Source organism: Azolla caroliniana, unplaced genomic scaffold (genome assembly GCF_043228905.1).
Source record: "Azolla caroliniana isolate FFs.n. ecotype wild unplaced genomic scaffold, voAzoCaro1.0.p SCAF_128, whole genome shotgun sequence".
Classification (NCBI taxonomy): domain Eukaryota; kingdom Viridiplantae; phylum Streptophyta; class Polypodiopsida; order Salviniales; family Salviniaceae; genus Azolla; species Azolla caroliniana.
Window position 1 is genome coordinate 27,420 of NW_028230563.1, and position 16,893 is coordinate 44,312.

Here is a 16,893-nt window from a genome sequence, read left to right on the forward strand (position 1 = left end):
GAGTTCTCTTGAAGAACCGATTTGCTTCTTATAGGCTGCACCCTAACATGCCTCACCATGTGGGATATACGTTATATAATCATCTCAACATTTAAAGCAAACTTTTGTCCTCTCATTGCATCGAAACCACCTTGGCCGATTGTTGGGCACTCAAAGAAAAAACCGACAAAGCTCAGAGAGCGGATCAGAAGAGTAGCCAGCATGAGGAGGTCAACTACGTTGGCTCTTCAGCCGAAATTTTGACGATCGACCCAAACATATTGTCCATAGAGAACCCAATCGAATCAGAAGTTCTACTTACAACTGAGGAATCGAGCGCATGGCTCCTGGACTCGGGCGCATCATATCATGTGACACCTCACCGATCTCAGTTTCGGCAGTACTCGGACTGGCACTCCGATTTAGTTCGAGTCAGAAACTCGCGGCACTGTGCTATATTCGGAATCGGCACCGTAGAGCTCAACCTTCCAGGTGGCTCTACACTCGTACTACACAACGTCTGACACGTTCCTGAGCTCTCAGACCCTTGATCTCAGTCAGACAACTTGACGAAGCCGGCATCCGTGCCGGGTTCTCATCAGGAGGGTGGACACTCCACAAAGGGAACCTCCTGCTTGCTCGAGGACCAAAGGTACATTCCTTGTACCCTTTATATGTCACACTCAAAGAGGGTGACTTATTTTTGGTGGATATCCCCGTGTCATCGTTATGGCACGGACGACTTGGACACCTCAGCAAGGCCGGCATAATGCACCTATCCAGAGCCGGTTACATCCCCAAGCTCTCCTTCTCGGATCACCAATTCTGCGAGCATTGCCAGTACGGCAAACAAGTAGCCGCATCACACCCGACATCAGCACCAAGAGAATCGAGTCCCCTCGATTTGGTCCACTCGAACGTCTATGGCCCAATGCCACATCAGTCTCTCAGCGGTGCTTCGTACTTCGTCTATTTTATTGACGACTCGACTCGGAAGGTGTGGGCTTACCCCATTAGAACCAAAGATCGGGTGTTCTCGATCTTCTCCGAATGGCTTGCAATGGTCAAAAACCAGACCGGTCGGAAACCAAAATGTCTCCGAACCGATAATGGAGGAGAATTCAAGTTTAACGAATTCGTCAAATTCTGTCGGGAATGCGGCATTCAACATGAATATACGACACCCTATAGTCCAGAGCAGAACGGAATTGCTGAACACATGAATCGGACGATTCGAGAACACGTAGTATCCATGCTCCAACACTCCGGACTGTCATATGGCTTCTGGGCGGAGGCTCTACTTACGGCAGTACACATAATAAATATGTCGCCAAGTAGACCTCTAGGACTTAAAATACCTCAGGAAACATGGACCGTCAGTAAGCCGAATTATGACAAGTTGAGGATCTTCGGCTACGAGGCGTATGCCCTCATACCGAAAGACGACCGCCGGAAACTCGAGCCAAGCTCAAGGAAATGCATTTTCCTTGGATATGGACCCGACGGCGAGATCGGATACCGACTTTGGGACCCCGAGCACAGACAAATCGTCCGAAGTTCGGACGTCGTGTTCAACGAGTCGGCTATGCACAAAATGGCCGAAAGGCCTATTGAAGTCCAAAGGGTAATATTTTCCGAAGTGCCAACCCTTCATGAAGGTCCAGCCCACAACATGAGATCGGTTTCACGGTTTCACGGGTAATCGACACCTCTCGTCTTGAATCCATCGATTCAGCACAGCCGAATGGCTCGGCTTTCGACCATCCGACACCTATACCGGTGCGACCAGTTCAATCATACCTCGAAGATCCGAGAGACAGTCGCAAACTCCGGAAAGGTACTCTCCCGGAATTTTCTTTACCGACGTCGGCGAACCGAAGTCTTATGAAGAAGCATCAGTATCTGCCAACTCAGCCACTTGGCATCTGACGATGGAGTCAAAAATGCACTCCATTCACGCAAACAGGACTTGGGACTTGGTCGAATTACCGAAGAGTCGACATTCTCTTCCATGTAAGTGGGTCTCTCGACTAAAAGAGACGTCCGACTTGACCAACCCAAAGTATTGACGAGAAATGTGCGGAATAATCTCCAATCACAACCGTGTTGGGAGATAGGTCCCTTCAGATGGGGAGGGAGAAGAACAGTGCCGACGAACAAACTCGGCCGAGGCCGATAGGCCGAGGCCGAAACGGTACGAGGAGTACCCGGCTACGGAGAGCCGGATGATACAGGCCCGGTGTGAACCGGATGAGTAGTACCCGGCTACAGAGAGCCGGATGATACAGGCCCGGTGTGAACCGGATGAGTAGTACCCGGCTACGGAGAGCCGGATGGTGCAGGCCCGGTATGAACCGGATGAGGAGTACTCGGCTACGGAGAGCCGGATGGTGCAGGCCCGGTATGAACCGGAGGAAGAGACATATTCATGAATATGTTTCTGAGAGCCCATCGAGGCTATATTTGTAAATAGCCGAAAAGTCATATTAGTATAAATATGACTTAGGGCAAACTTTTAGTAACTGTTGTTGTCATTTTCTTGTTGGTGCAAGAAGAAGAGAGAGTGCGTAATTGTACAAAGAGAGAGAGAGAGAGACGAGGTCATTGCCTCTGTAGTAACCGCCGCCTGTTGCGAAGATCGTGATTCCGAGGTCATTGCCTCCGTGAATTCACTGTTTTGTACATTCCTACATAGTGACAGTTTGCAGCCTGTGGGCTGCCGTGGTTTTTCCCCTAGTTTGGGGTTTTCCACGTAAACCTCTTGTGTATCTTCCTCTCCTTTGTGTCGTGTTCTATTTCCCGTTTTTCTTTGTATCATTCTACGCTCGGTTGTGGCCGAGTGTCGTGCATAAGGAACGTTAAGTTTACGACAAACCGAAGCGTAGATCACTTGATGACAATCAAACACAGAAGAAATGGGAATGGAGGTAAGTACACGAAACAGGAAAGAGAATACACATAATGTTAACGTGGAAAACCCTGAGAGGGAAAAACCATGGGAGTCCACATACTCCAAACTATCACTATGTCAAGGAGTACAACAGGGAGCACAGAGGCAACAACCTCTTGCTCACAATCTTCGCCTTGCGGCGATTACAATAGAGACGTACTCTGTATCACACACACACACTCTCTCTCTCTCTCTCTGTACAATCGTTACACCAATTACGCTATACAAAGATAATAACAACAACAACCGCAATACACTGTTTGCCCTAGGTCACATTTATACTAATGTGACATTAGGACTATTTACAGATATAGCCCCAATGGGCACTCAGAAACATATCTACATATATGTCCCTTCATCCGGTGAGAGGTTCTCACCGGGCCTGCAACATCTGGTTCTCACCGGGTCTTCCATTGCCGGGTACTCCACATCCGGTTCTCACCGTCTTCCAATGTCGGGCCTTCGTATCCCATCCGGAGGGACAGAGATCCTAACAAGTACAAGGCCAAATTAGTTGTGAAGGGATTTCGACAAGAATATGACGTCGACTTCGACGAAATCTTTTCACCAATGGTGAAAATGACAACCCTTCGTTTCATGCTCGGCGTCGTGGCCACCGACAACTTGGAGCTGATTCAGCTAGATGTAAAAACGGCATTCCTCCACGGTGACCTACAAGAGGAAATCTATATGGAGTAGCCGAAAGGCTTTGTGGCATCCGGCCAGGAACATCTAGTCTGCCGACTCAGGAAGAGTTTATACGGCCTAAAACAGGCACCCCGACAATGGTACAAGAAGTTTGACGACTTCATCCAGTCGGTCGTCTTCTCCAAGAGCGATGAGGACCACTGTCTCTTCACCAAAACAGCTCGAGACGGGTCTCCCGTCTTTCTCATCATTTACGTGGATGACATGCTACTCTCCGGCCGACATGCCGGAGAGCTCATCGAACTCGTTCGGAAATTGCAGTTGAAGTTTGCCATGAAGGACCTCGGTCCGGCAAGACACGTACTTGGTATGAAGATTAGTCGGAATTGTGATAAACGACAACTTTTCTTGTCTCAAATAGACTACATCAAACGTGTCTTGGAACGCTTCAATATGCACTTGTCCAAGTCTGCTTCGACCCCGCTCCCCATTAACCGAAGGCTGTCTCAGCGAGACTGCCCGACATCCAATCCGGAGGGGGAAGATATGAAGTCGGTACCGTATGCACCGGCAGTCGGTTCCCTTATGTATGTGATGGTCGTGACACGACCTGATATTTCTCACGTCGTAGGAGTCGTCAGCAGATTCATGCACAACCCAGGCTGATCGCACTAGAACGCAGTCAAGCACGTGTTCAGATATCTAGCTGGCACAAAAGACCACGACATTCTTTTTGGCCCGAACTCAACCTCAGGCATAGTCGGTTACACCGACTCGGACTTCGTCGATTGCGTGGATAGTTGGAAATCAACAACCGGATATTGTTTCAAATTTGGCAATGGAGCAATCTCGTGGAAGTCGAACAAAACCGATATGTCTGATAAACCTTGTATATACCTGTAATTTAAGATAACCCATGTATACACCCATTACGGGGGAGTGTCGAATACGTGTATAATGGCCGTATTCACACTGTCCCTTTGGACAACCCAAGTTTGGGCTATTTCTGTAAATAGCATAAAGGGCAGTTGCCCTAGGATAGTCACTATATAAAGTGACTTTGTAACCTTTAGTGGTAGTTGATTGTCATTTGTAACTGTTGCTATTAAGAAATAAAACGTTTCTTTGTGCCTCTCTCTCTCTCTCTCTCTCTCTCTCTCTCTCTCTCTCTGTGTCTCTTGTTCATTCTCATACACAGGTCCTTCAACATCACAGATGTTGTTTGTTCTTCCGCACTGACGACCTTTGTCCCAACAATCCGAACCAAAAGCAAGACGTCGGAAGGACAAATGTTCTTCTCGAATTCAAATGGTGGCCAAGGAGGAGGTCACAGAGGTAGAAGAGGTCAATTCGGCCCATCACACGAAGGGAACTCAAACCTTCACGGAAGCCATCGAGGAACCTTCAGAAGAAGGGGGAGCTTCCACGCCGAACAAGGTCGGCAAATGAGGCCCGCAACTTGCAATTATTGTGGCAAAGCCGACAGCCGAAGAATTGGAAAACAGGAGCGGAGTTGTATCGGCCGAGGCCGAAACTGGAATCGTGTAAATAGCCAACTCGGGAGACTATATTTGTAAATAGTCTTAGTGTGCGCCCCATGAGGGCTACGTATGTAAATAACCAAAAAGCTGCGTAAGTACATATGCAACTAGGGCAAACATTTTTTTGGTGTGCAGTGGACAAGAGAGAGTGTGAGAGAGAGAAGGTAGAGTTGCGCCATAGTTGTGTGTGTAACAACAGACGCGAAGAGCCCTGTGAGGCTGATACACTCGATAGAGTGTTGTAATCATCTCCGTGTTGTATATCCACTAGATATAGTGAAGAATCTGTTCCCGTGGTTTTTCCCCGTTTTATGGTTTTCCACGTAAATCTCTGTGCACCATTGTTTATCTTGTCTATATTTTAGGGTAAGCAAAACCGAAATCTAGAAACCGACCGGTAAGCAAATCCGGAAATTGGCCGGTAAGCAAAACCGGAATCCGGAAACCGACCGGTATGCAAATCCGGAATCCGGAAACCGGTAGGTAAGCAAACCAGAACTGGTCGACAAGCAAACCGAAACGAGAATGGGAACCGGCAAGGAACCAGAACCAGTCGGCAATCAAACCGGAACCGGAACCGCCAAGCAAAATCAGAACCGGAACCGCCAATCAAACCGGAACCGGAACCGGCAAGCAAAATCAGAACCGGAACCGGCCGGCAAGCAAAATGGAACTGGCCGGCGAGGGATTCGACGATCGAGCGGAACCGGCTACCGGACGAGGTTGGACGCGAACAGACGGAAGATTGGATCATGCAACAAACTAAAGTAAAGTGAAGAGAACTAAAGTAAAGGCCATGTGGATGCAAGCAACTAAAGTTGGAGTGCATGCAAAAAGTAAAGGTGATGTGGAAGGTGTGCAACAAAAAGGTGGAGATCATGCAACAAATTAAAGTAAAGTGAAGAAAACTAAAGTAAAGGCCATGTGGGACGCATGCAAGGGAAGGAGAGAAAAAAAGAAGAAGAATCTGTGAATCAAGGGGGCTAATCACTCATAATTCCTAATTTCCATACGGGGGGAAGGAAGGTATCTCTCAAGAAAACCATAATTTCCATACGGAAGCGATCTCTCTAAAAATCCTAAATTCCTTAGAAAATCCATCTTACTCATAACCCTAATTTTCCATACGGAAGCTATTCAACTCATAAAACCCTAATTTCCTAATCAAAGCCATACAACTCAAAAACCCTAATTTTCGAATTGAAGCTAAAACCCCTAATTTCCTAATCAAAGCCATACAACTCAAAAACCTAATTTTCGAATTGAAGCTAAAAACCCTAATATTCTAATTAAATCCATATCTCATTTCTTCTAATCTATTACTCTAGCCATCTCCATTAGCAAACTTTTTGTAATCCCAATCTTGGGATTAATTGTAATCTTTCTTTCTACTTGTTAATGAAATTTGTTAATCTTTCTCATTTCGGTTAATTCTTAGTACATAAATACACGAATTTGATATCCTCTAGTCAAAGGCCTTGGGGTCTTGCCTCGACGTTTACGTATCCTCGTCGTATTTTCGTGACACCGGAATTGGAGATGGAAGATCTGACCACACCGAGCTTGGGGAAGGAGCATGAAGTAATGTTGGAGGTAGTACAATAGTTCGTTGTACTTGATCAACGCGGAACCTACCGACAATGGTTGGAATGGTTGGGCAGGCAAGTTATCGAATTGGCTAACCAAGTGGAAGCGGAACAACAAGTATGGAGAAGTGAACCCACCCCGACAAAAAGGTTATTTACGGTAACCGAGGAATTGGAGAAGGCGCGAAATCAGATTTGGATTTTAGAAGAAGAGTTGGCAAGGGCCAAGGAATTAGTGGCCATAATGGTGAATATGGGCCACAACACCATCACATAGACGGAGCCGGTAGAACCGAAAAGAACACGGGAAGCGGCTCCGATGAAAGAAGCAGAACCAATGGCTAATACGGCACTGGAGAAAGAGCGCGAGTGGAATAAAGAAATCGAAGAGCTCAAGGAAGAATTGGTCACGCAAGTGGCACTAGTAGAGAGAGAAAAAAAGAACTACGGAAGACAGCCGAGGAAGAGAAACGGAGGACAAAAGACAGACTCTAGAAGACACAAGGCAACAATGACTGGTTGAAGGAGGAGAAAGAGAATCTGTTGCAAGAAAAAGACAAACTTTAGGGAATGGCAGAGACGGAAATTGAGCAGCTCAAGGAAGAAATCTGGCATGAGAAGGATACGGATGATTGGTTGTGTTCGCAAGTCAGTCGGCGTCTCAAACAAAAAACAGAGGATTTCGATAAGTTGTACTAGGATCATAAGAAGTTGGAGACATACTACAACTGGAAGCAGGAAAACCTTAGAGAGGTCCGAATAGAGTTGAAGAACAAATCAGAGGCGTTGACGGAACAAGGACAACTGATGGTGGAAACAATGACAAAGTTGTTGGAGGAAGCGGTGAAGGAAAGGATGGAACTGGTGTAGGAGCATCATTAGGTGGTCGAACGGTCAAAAATGGTGTTGGATAACGTACAACAACCTACCAAAGCCAGATTATGGAGTATGAAATGCAAGCGACGACAGCGGCAAACCTCATCAAGCAGCTGAAGAAAGAAAAGGAGGCTACAGAGGACAAACTGAAAATGGGCATCAAGAGAATCTGGTGTCGTAAAGGGATACGACCGATTGGTGCCACCACGATTCCACACTTGCCGCAACGCATCTCGACTTGGTTCGGTGACCCATCACTCCTTGGAGATCCACTTGATTCAATTCATTGGAGTTGATTTACATTCTAGACTCAAAGTTCTTTAGTATTATTGTTCTTAGGGATTTATTTGCATTTTTTTGGAACATAGTTGTGTAGTCAAAACCATGTAATGTATTTCATGTGCACCATATAACACACATGCAAAGTTTTTCTCTACATGTGTGCCACATGGCCCACATGCTTTATATCGCGTAGATGCACAAGCTTCTCTAGGTGTGTGGCATGTGGCCTACATGTAATGACATCGATTTAGTATAAGAGGGGAGGATTATTGTCATGGGGGGGGGGGGGGGGGGGGGGGGACAATCAAAGAGTCCTATTTTGTAAAGGGTTTTTCTCTCAAAGAAATAGTGAATCTCTTATTTTGGCATTTCTTCTTCGTCTGCGTTTGAGGAGTAGCGTTGTGCGGTATTTTCTTGATAACTCTCAATTTTGACATCTGTTTTCAACGTTCTATAGCTTGTTGGAAAGCTCTCTGGAAGAGCTTTCCAATATGTGTTTGTAGACTTAATTTGGTTACGTAGGTGGAACAATATAAGGGTTTTTGTCTTCACGGGTAGGGCTGCAAACCACTCATGACTATTGAGATACTTCCGGCTCAACTTCCTGTAGCAAAACAGTGCTCGGCCACAACCGAGGAACAGGATCGATTCACAGAAAACGGGAAATACAACAATGCACGAAAAACAATAGAGAGAAGGGCACACTGGATGTTTTACGTGGAAAACCCTAAATGGGAAAAACCACGGGAGTGCAAGACTCCAACTATCACTATACGCGGGAATGTACAATGGCGAGCTGCAAGGCGACGACCTTGAGCTCGCTGTCCTCGCCACAGGCGGCGGTATTACACAGAGGCGTCGACCTCTTCCTTCCTCCTTCTCTCTCACTCTCTCTCGGCTGCTCTCACTTCGCTCCCTCTTAGTGAAAACAGAAAAATGGGCAACAACAACAAACTGTTTGCCCTAAGTCATATTTATACACATATGACTTTCGGGCTATTTACAAATATAGCCTCAAGGGCTCTTGGCAAACATATTCACAAATATGTCCCCGCATCCGGATCTCTCTCCGGGTACATTCGTCATCCGGCTCCGTAACCGGGGTCTTCATCATCCGGATCCGTATCTGGGTACTCTTCGTCCGGCTTCATGCCGGGTACTCTTCATCATCCGGTTCCATAACCGCAACCGGGCTTGCCGTCATTCATCTCCGGACATCCCATCCGGAGGGACCGAAATCCCAACAAACTCCCCCTTCACTTCGGCATGGGATGTCTCTCCAAACCGATCCTCTTCCGGCATGCTTCCAGCTTGTCGGGTGTGAGCACTTTGGTCAGCATATCTGAGCCGTTCTCGTCCGTGTGGATCTTCGTCAGCACGAACTCCTGGTCTTCTATCCTTTCCCGGATCCAGTGATATCTTCGCTGGATGTGCTTCGTCCGGGAGTGATAGGCCGCGTTCTTCGCAAGGTGGATGGCACTCTGACTGTCGCAGTAGAGTCGGTACTCCTCCTGCCGGATACCGAGCTCTCTAATGAAGTCCTTCATCCATATCATTTCCTTGCCGGCGTCAACAGCCACCATGTACTCCGCCTCCGTGGTTGACAACGCAACCGTCTTCTGCAGCCTCGACTGCCACGAAACAGCTCCCCCTGCATACGTCATCACATACCCTGATGTGGACCGGCTGGTATCTGCATCAGCCGACATATCCGAATCGGTAAAGCCGTCGAGTTCGGGCTTATCGGAGCCGAATCGGAGGCACACGTTTGCCGTGCCCTTCAGGTATCGGAGTATCCACTTGACCGCGTTCCAGTGCTCTTTGCCGGGATTGCTCATGTACCGGCTCACCACTCCAACTGCATATCCTATGTCCGGTCTTGTACACACCATTGCGTACATCAAGCTTCCGACGGCAGAGGCATATGGTACTTTCATCATGTCCTCCTTCTCAGCCTTTGTCTTGGGGCTTTGCTTGCTGGACAACTTGCAGTTTGCCGGGAGGGTTGACCCGACCGTTCTTGCTTCCGACATGTTGAACCGGTGAAGCACCTTTGTCACGTACTTCTCCTGTGACAGCCACAACTGCTCCTTCTTCCGGTCCCGGATGATGTGCATCCCTAGTATTTGCCTCGCCGGACCCAGGTCCTTCATTGAGAAGGTTCGGTGAAGCGCTTTCTTCAGCGCCCGTATCTTGACCTGGTCCCGTCCGACGATCAACATGTCGTCCACGTACAGGAGGAGTATTAGAGAGTCTCCTCCTTCGAACTTCTTCACAAACACGCAGTGATCAGACTGCGTTTTGTGGTACCCTTTGTCGGTCATGAAGGAGTCGAACTTCCGGTACCATTGCCGGGGAGCCTGCTTTAGTCCGTAAAGGCTCTTCTTCAACCGGCATACCAGGTGCTCCTTCCCTTTCTTCTCGAATCCTTCCGGTTGCTGCATGTAGATCTCTTCTTCGAGGTCACCGTGAAGGAATGCCGTCTTCACGTCCATCTGTTCTACCTCGAGGTCCATGCTTGCCGCTATGCTCAGCACCGTCCGGATGGAGGTCATCTTCACTACCGGGGCAAATATCTCGTCGAAATCGACGCCCTTCTTTTGCTGGAACCCCTTCACCACGATCCTGGCTTTGTATCTCGGGGGGTTTCCGGCATCTCCCGGTTTCAGCTTGAACACCCACTTGTTTCGTAGTGCCCGCTTTCCTTTTGGCAACTCCACAAGTTCATATGTGTGGTTCTCATGCAGGGAATCCATCTCGTCTTGCATGGCACTCAACCACCTGCGGCTCTGGGTGTCATGCTTTGCTTCTTCAAAGCTCTCCGGCTCCCCTTCGTCGGTTAGCAGCACGTGCTCTGGTTCCGGAAATCTCCGGGGGGCCCTTCTCTCTCTCTTAGAGGATATCTCCGTTCCAGAGCTTCGGTAACCGGCTGCTCCGTTTCCTCTTCATCCGAATCCATTTCGGGATCGGGGCCGGTTCCGGTATCAGTTTCATCTTCCTCGGCCGGTTCTGTTTCTTCACCGTCTTCGGCCGGATCCTCGAGTGCTAACCGGTCCCTTGCCGGTCGGGACTGCTCCTCGTAGAGTTTATCCTCACCGGTCGACTTGGAGCTCTTCATCTTCTTCTCCGACTCCCAGTCGGCGAGTGTCTTGTCCTCCATGAAGATGATATCTCGACTCCTGAATATCTTCTTGTCGACCGGGTCCCATACTCGGTAGCCGAACTCGTCGTCGCCGTAACCGAGGAATATGCATGGCCGGGTCTTTGGATCTAACTTTCCTCTCCGGTCCTTTGCCACATGCACGTATGCGAGACACCCGAACACCTTCAGATGCCCGTAGGACACTTCCTTACCGGTCCACACCTTCTGCGGCGTGTCTCCGTCCAAAGGTACTGAGGGTGATCTATTTATCACATACGTCGCCGTCGACATTGCCTCAGCCCAAAATCCCTTGGGTAATTTCGCATGCGCCAGCATACTCCGGACCCTCTCCATTATGGTCCGGTTCATCCTCTCGGCCAGCCCGTTCAGTTCCGGCGTCTTCGGCACAGTAAACTCGAGCCGGATTCCCTTCGAGCGACAGTACTCCTGGAACTGCCCCCGGTATTCCCCTCCGTTATCCGCTCGTATCGCTTTCAGCTTCTTGCCGGATTCCCTTTCCACTCTCGCGTGGAGTTCTTTGAAGACGGACAATACTTGGTCCTTTGTCTTCAACGGTGCCGTCCACAACTTCCGGCTATGGTCATCTATGAATGTTACGAAGTATTGGGCTCCGCCATGTGACTTCGTTTCTACCTGACACACATCAGTGTGCACCAACTCCAATGGTACACTACGTCTCGTCGGTGGCCTTGAGTGGAAGGAGGTTCGGTTCTGCTTACCGGCCAGGCAATCGGTGCACTTCTCCAGGTGCACATGCTTCACTGGAATAAGGTTGTCTTCTGCAAGCCTCTTCATCCCCTTCTCACTCATGTGGCACAGTCTCTTGTGCCACAGCTCACCGGCAGTGTCGGCTGCCACGTTCAGCTCCTCCGGACATAGCCGGGAATTCATCAGGTACAGAGTGTTGACCTTCCGGGCCCGAGCCACTATCAGGCTCCCCTTGCTGAACTTCATGACACCGTTCCGGATGCTACCCGTGTAGCCTTCATCATCTAGCCTCCCGGCCGAGATCAGGTTCAATCGGACCTCCGGAACGTGTCGAACATCCTTCAGCAGCATCTTGCATCCGGTTGATGTCATCAGCCACACGTCTCCTATGCCGGCAATCCGGCATGTACCTTCATTTCCCATCCGGACACAGCCGTGCTCACCAGCTGTGTAGGATGAGAAGTATTTCTTCTCCGGGGTCAGGTGGAACGACGCTCCGGAATCGACCACCCAGGTCATCTCTTCACCGGCAAGGTTCAGCTCCCTTTCTTCGGTAATGAGCATTATCTCTTCTTCACTTGCCGCGAGTGCCGTCGTTCCTTTCCGACCCTGCCCTCGCCGATCCGGACCTCTCCGGTCCGTGGCTCCCCGGTATGCGCCGTTTCGCTCCGGTGACATCTTCGAATCGGTGTCGTCGGCTCCGTTGTCCTTTCGGTAATGCCGACAATTCTTCCGGAAGTGCCCCGGCTTCCCACAGTGGAAGCACGTGGGCCTTCCTCTTGACTGCGACCGGGTCCCCGACTTCTCCCGTCTTTGCGGACTCCGGTTCCATTGTCTTCCCCGTTCCGATTCGGTAAGCAGCGCCTTCGAGTCGGAGGCCGGTTCTTTATCTCTCCGACGCGCTTCTTCGTTCAAAATACTTGTCTTTACCGTTTGTAGGGACAAGTTATCTTCCGTGCAGGAGGTGCTGAGTGTCGCCACCAAGTTCTCCCAGCTTTCCGGCAATGTACACATCGGAATGATGGCTTGCATTGCATCCTCCAACGGGAACTTGATCGCCGCAAGCTGGTTCACGAATCCCATGAACGTGCTTACGTGTTCCACCATACTCTCGCCGTCCCGGTACTTGAGGTTCACTATCTTTCTCATCAGGGAGGTCCGGTTCAACGCATTCTTCCTCTCGTAGAGGCCCGACAGCTTCCTCCACATCTCATATGTGTTGGTGTCGTTCGCCACGTGTTGTAGAACGCTCACGTCGACGTATTGCCGAATGGTTGCAACGGCTTTCCGGTTCAGAAGCCTCCACTCCGTCTCAAGTACCCCCTTGGGTATTTCCGACCTGTCGATCGGTTCATACAGGTCCCGAACAATGAGCAGATCCTCCATCTTTATCTTCCAGTCGGCGTAGTTCTACGCATTCAGCACCATCATCCCCGGCTGCCCGCTGCTGCCGCCTTCCATTTTCTGTGTTACCGTTGCTCTGATACCAATTTGTAGCAAAACAGTGCTCGGCCACAAACGAGGAACAGGATCGATTCACAGAAAACGGGAAATACAACAATGCACGAAAAACAATAGAGAGAAGGGCACACTGGATGTTTTACGTGGAAAACCCTAAATGGGAAAAACCACGGGAGTGCAAGACTCCAACTATCACTATACGCGGGAATGTACAATGGCGAGCTGCAAGGCGACGACCTTGAGCTCGCTGTCCTCGCCACAGGCGGCGGTATTACACAGAGGCGTCGACCTCTTCCTTCCTCCTTCTCTCTCACTCTCTCTCGGCTGCTCTCACTTCGCTCCCTCTTAGTGAAAACAGAAAAATGGGCAACAACAACAAACTGTTTGCCCTAAGTCATATTTATACACATATGACTTTCGGGCTATTTACAAATATAGCCTCAAGGGCTCTTGGCAAACATATTCACAAATATGTCCCCGCATCCGGATCTCTCTCCGGGTACATTCGTCATCTGGCTCCGTAACCGGGGTCTTCATCATCCGGATCCGTATCCGGGTACTCTTCGTCCGGCTTCATGCCGGGTACTCTTCATCATCCGGTTCCGTAACCGCAACCGGGCTTGCCGTCATTCATCTCCGGACATCCCATCCGGAGGGACCGAAATCCCAACACTTCCCACTCTTCTCTTTCATCTTCTTATTTCCACTCTCATGGTTCAAAACTCCAGCGGTTCTGCCCGGACACGCCAAGCTCTTATACGCGATGTGCTTTGACACGACATGGGATGATGGTCGGAGCATGGAGGGACCAGATGAAAATAAAGATAGACGACTGTTCAACGGATGTATGGAATCAGTGGTCAAAACAAGCGGCGGAACTTCAACTGATCCGGGCGGATGCTGAAAACGAAAAGAAAGCTGGCGACAATTTCTATAAGATGGATGAGGAAAGTATAGTCACCATCCAAGAAGAATTGTCGAATGATTTTTATGCCCTAACCGAAACACAATTAGAGGTCGTTCGGAAGCTCATCGACGGAATTGAAGATGACCAACTCCAAGTGCAACTATAGTTGGAAGGTTGTTATGAGTGGGAGCGACGACGGAAGGAAGCAGAGAAAAAAGTGGAGTAGATCAATATTAGTTATGAAGATCAACAACCGGAGACAAGGGCTTCCACACAACAACAACAACATCATCATCAACAGGTGGATGAGACGGAGACAATGCCGGGAACACAGACAGAAACGGGAGGAACAAAGTTGCAAGGGACACATCCGGATCAGCAACTGGAAACAGAGCCGGACACACACAGAGCGGAGCAGACAGCAGGAGTAGGACCGGAGCCAGAGCCAAGGGAGAAGCAACCGAAACCGAAGATGGAGCAGCAGCATCAAAGGACGGAAACAGAGAAGGAACCACTCAAACCCCATGGGTTCGACGTGCAAGGCATGTTGGGATTTCGGTCCCTCCGGATGGGATGTCCGGAGATGAATGACGGCAAGCCCGGAGGCTGTTACGGAACCGTATGATGAAGAGTACCCGGCATGAAGCCGGATGAAGAGTACCCGGTTACGGAGCCGGATGCTGAAGACCCCGGTTACGGAGCCGGATGACGTATGTACCCGGAGAGAGATCCGGATGCGGGGACATATCTGTGAATATGTTTGCCAAGTGCCCTTGAGGCTATATTTGTAAATAGCCCGAAAGTCATATGTGTATAAATATGACTTAGGGCAAACAGTTTTGTTTGTTGTTGCTCATTTTCTGTTTTCCACTAAGAGGGAGCGAAGTGAGAGCAGCCGAGAGAGAGTGAGAGAACGAAGAGGAAGGAAGAGGTCGACGCCTCTGTGTAATACCGCCGCCTGTGGCGAGGACAGCGAGCTCAAGGTCGTCGCCTTGCAGCTCGCCATTGTACATTCCCGCGCATAGTGATAGTTGGAGTCTTGCACTCCCGTGGTTTTTCCCATTTAGGGTTTTCCACGTAAAACATCCAGTGTACCCTTCTCTCTATTGTTTTTCGTGCATTCTTGTACTTCCCGTTTTCTGTGAATCGATCCTGTTCCTCGGTGGTGGCCGAGCACTGAATTGCGACAAGGCATTGTCCCACAGGCGTGCCAAGTGTTGGCCCTAAGAGTATGACCCGGAGGAGAAGTGTGGACAGGGAAGAGATGGATCAAATGAATATTATGTAAAGAGTAGTAAATAATTATTAAGGAAAGGACGGATCCGGTTAGTTGTACTGATCCGAATCCACACTTATTAGTAGCCGGTATCCAGTAAGGCATCGTTTTGTAAACTCATACCAGATGCCTATAAAAGGATCCGGATTGATGTATAAATCTTCATGTTAAACTCGTACCAGAACCTACAAATTCCTACATGTTATATATAATTGTTGGATGGTTCTTCACACTAATGGAGACAAACTTCTTGGAGGATATTGTCATGAACAGTACTGAGACAGAGAAGGAATTAGTACTAAACGAAGGATTAGTACTATGAGAGGTGTGGAACTTCTTCGAGAGAAGGAAGAAGTGAGCGAGAGAGAGAGAGAGAGAGAGAGAGAGAGAGAGTGAGAGAGAGAGAGTGATGATAAGAAAGATATTTATTATATGAAGAGAATATACAACGGTGGCTAAAAGGCTTAAGACTGGCGTTGAACCAATTTGGTTCAACATAATGCCTAGTGCCCTCTTTTATAGTGTTTTCAGGAGTAATCCTGAAGCTTCTAGAATGTTCCAGAGAAATCTGGAATATACACTAATTTCCTATAATAAAATGTAAATGAAAATAATATCCTACGTATTACAATAGATGTTCTAATGGTCAAGAGCTCGACCCATATAACCTAAGGTCATGGGTTCGAGTCTTGCCATATCATGACAGATATAGCATGATAAACACAAAGTCATACATTCTATTAAAAATTTCCACTCCAATTCCATCATAAATACAATTCACCAAAAAAATACTTAATCATTTTTTATGCAAACTTATTACCTCCCTAAAGTCTAAAGTGTTCATTCTAACTATTGTGATAATAAATTTGTCTACCTCTATTAATTCAACTTTGAACTTTTAATCATTGTTTACTCATATTTATTACCTCTATAAACTCTAATGTGCCCATTTTAATTATTATAATAATCAAATTTCTACCTCTATTAATGCAACTTAAAACTTTTTAACCTTCAATCCACAAATTCATAATTGTATGCGACTCCAATTTAGTGGAGAAATTAGCTTTCTTTCCAAGGCTCTAGTGTGGAACTGCATTTAGTATAGCAATTTGAACCACTTATATAGGATCAAAATATCTATTTTGCTAATGATAAAAATTTGATTGATGATATCAAGTACCAAGCCCAAGCTCATTGACGAATGTCTCTTGTTGTTAAGACCATCAATGCGAGAAGCATATATACTGGAGATGTTTTTCAATTGCATTTGCATCTTTTGGAGAAAGCAGCTAAATTAAGTCTTGTTTTGGATGAAATCTCACCTAGAATTAGGTATCTCTAGGTGAGGAGCAATGCTTGTAGCATCAAGTGGTATCCATGTATGACATATGTCTGCTAAAAGTCCTCTACTTGAGGTAGTCATAAGTGGTGGGAACATGTCTCATCCCAGACTTACTTGTGGACTTATACATGAACTTCACCAGATTAGAGTAATGGTTATGTGATGGTGGACAAA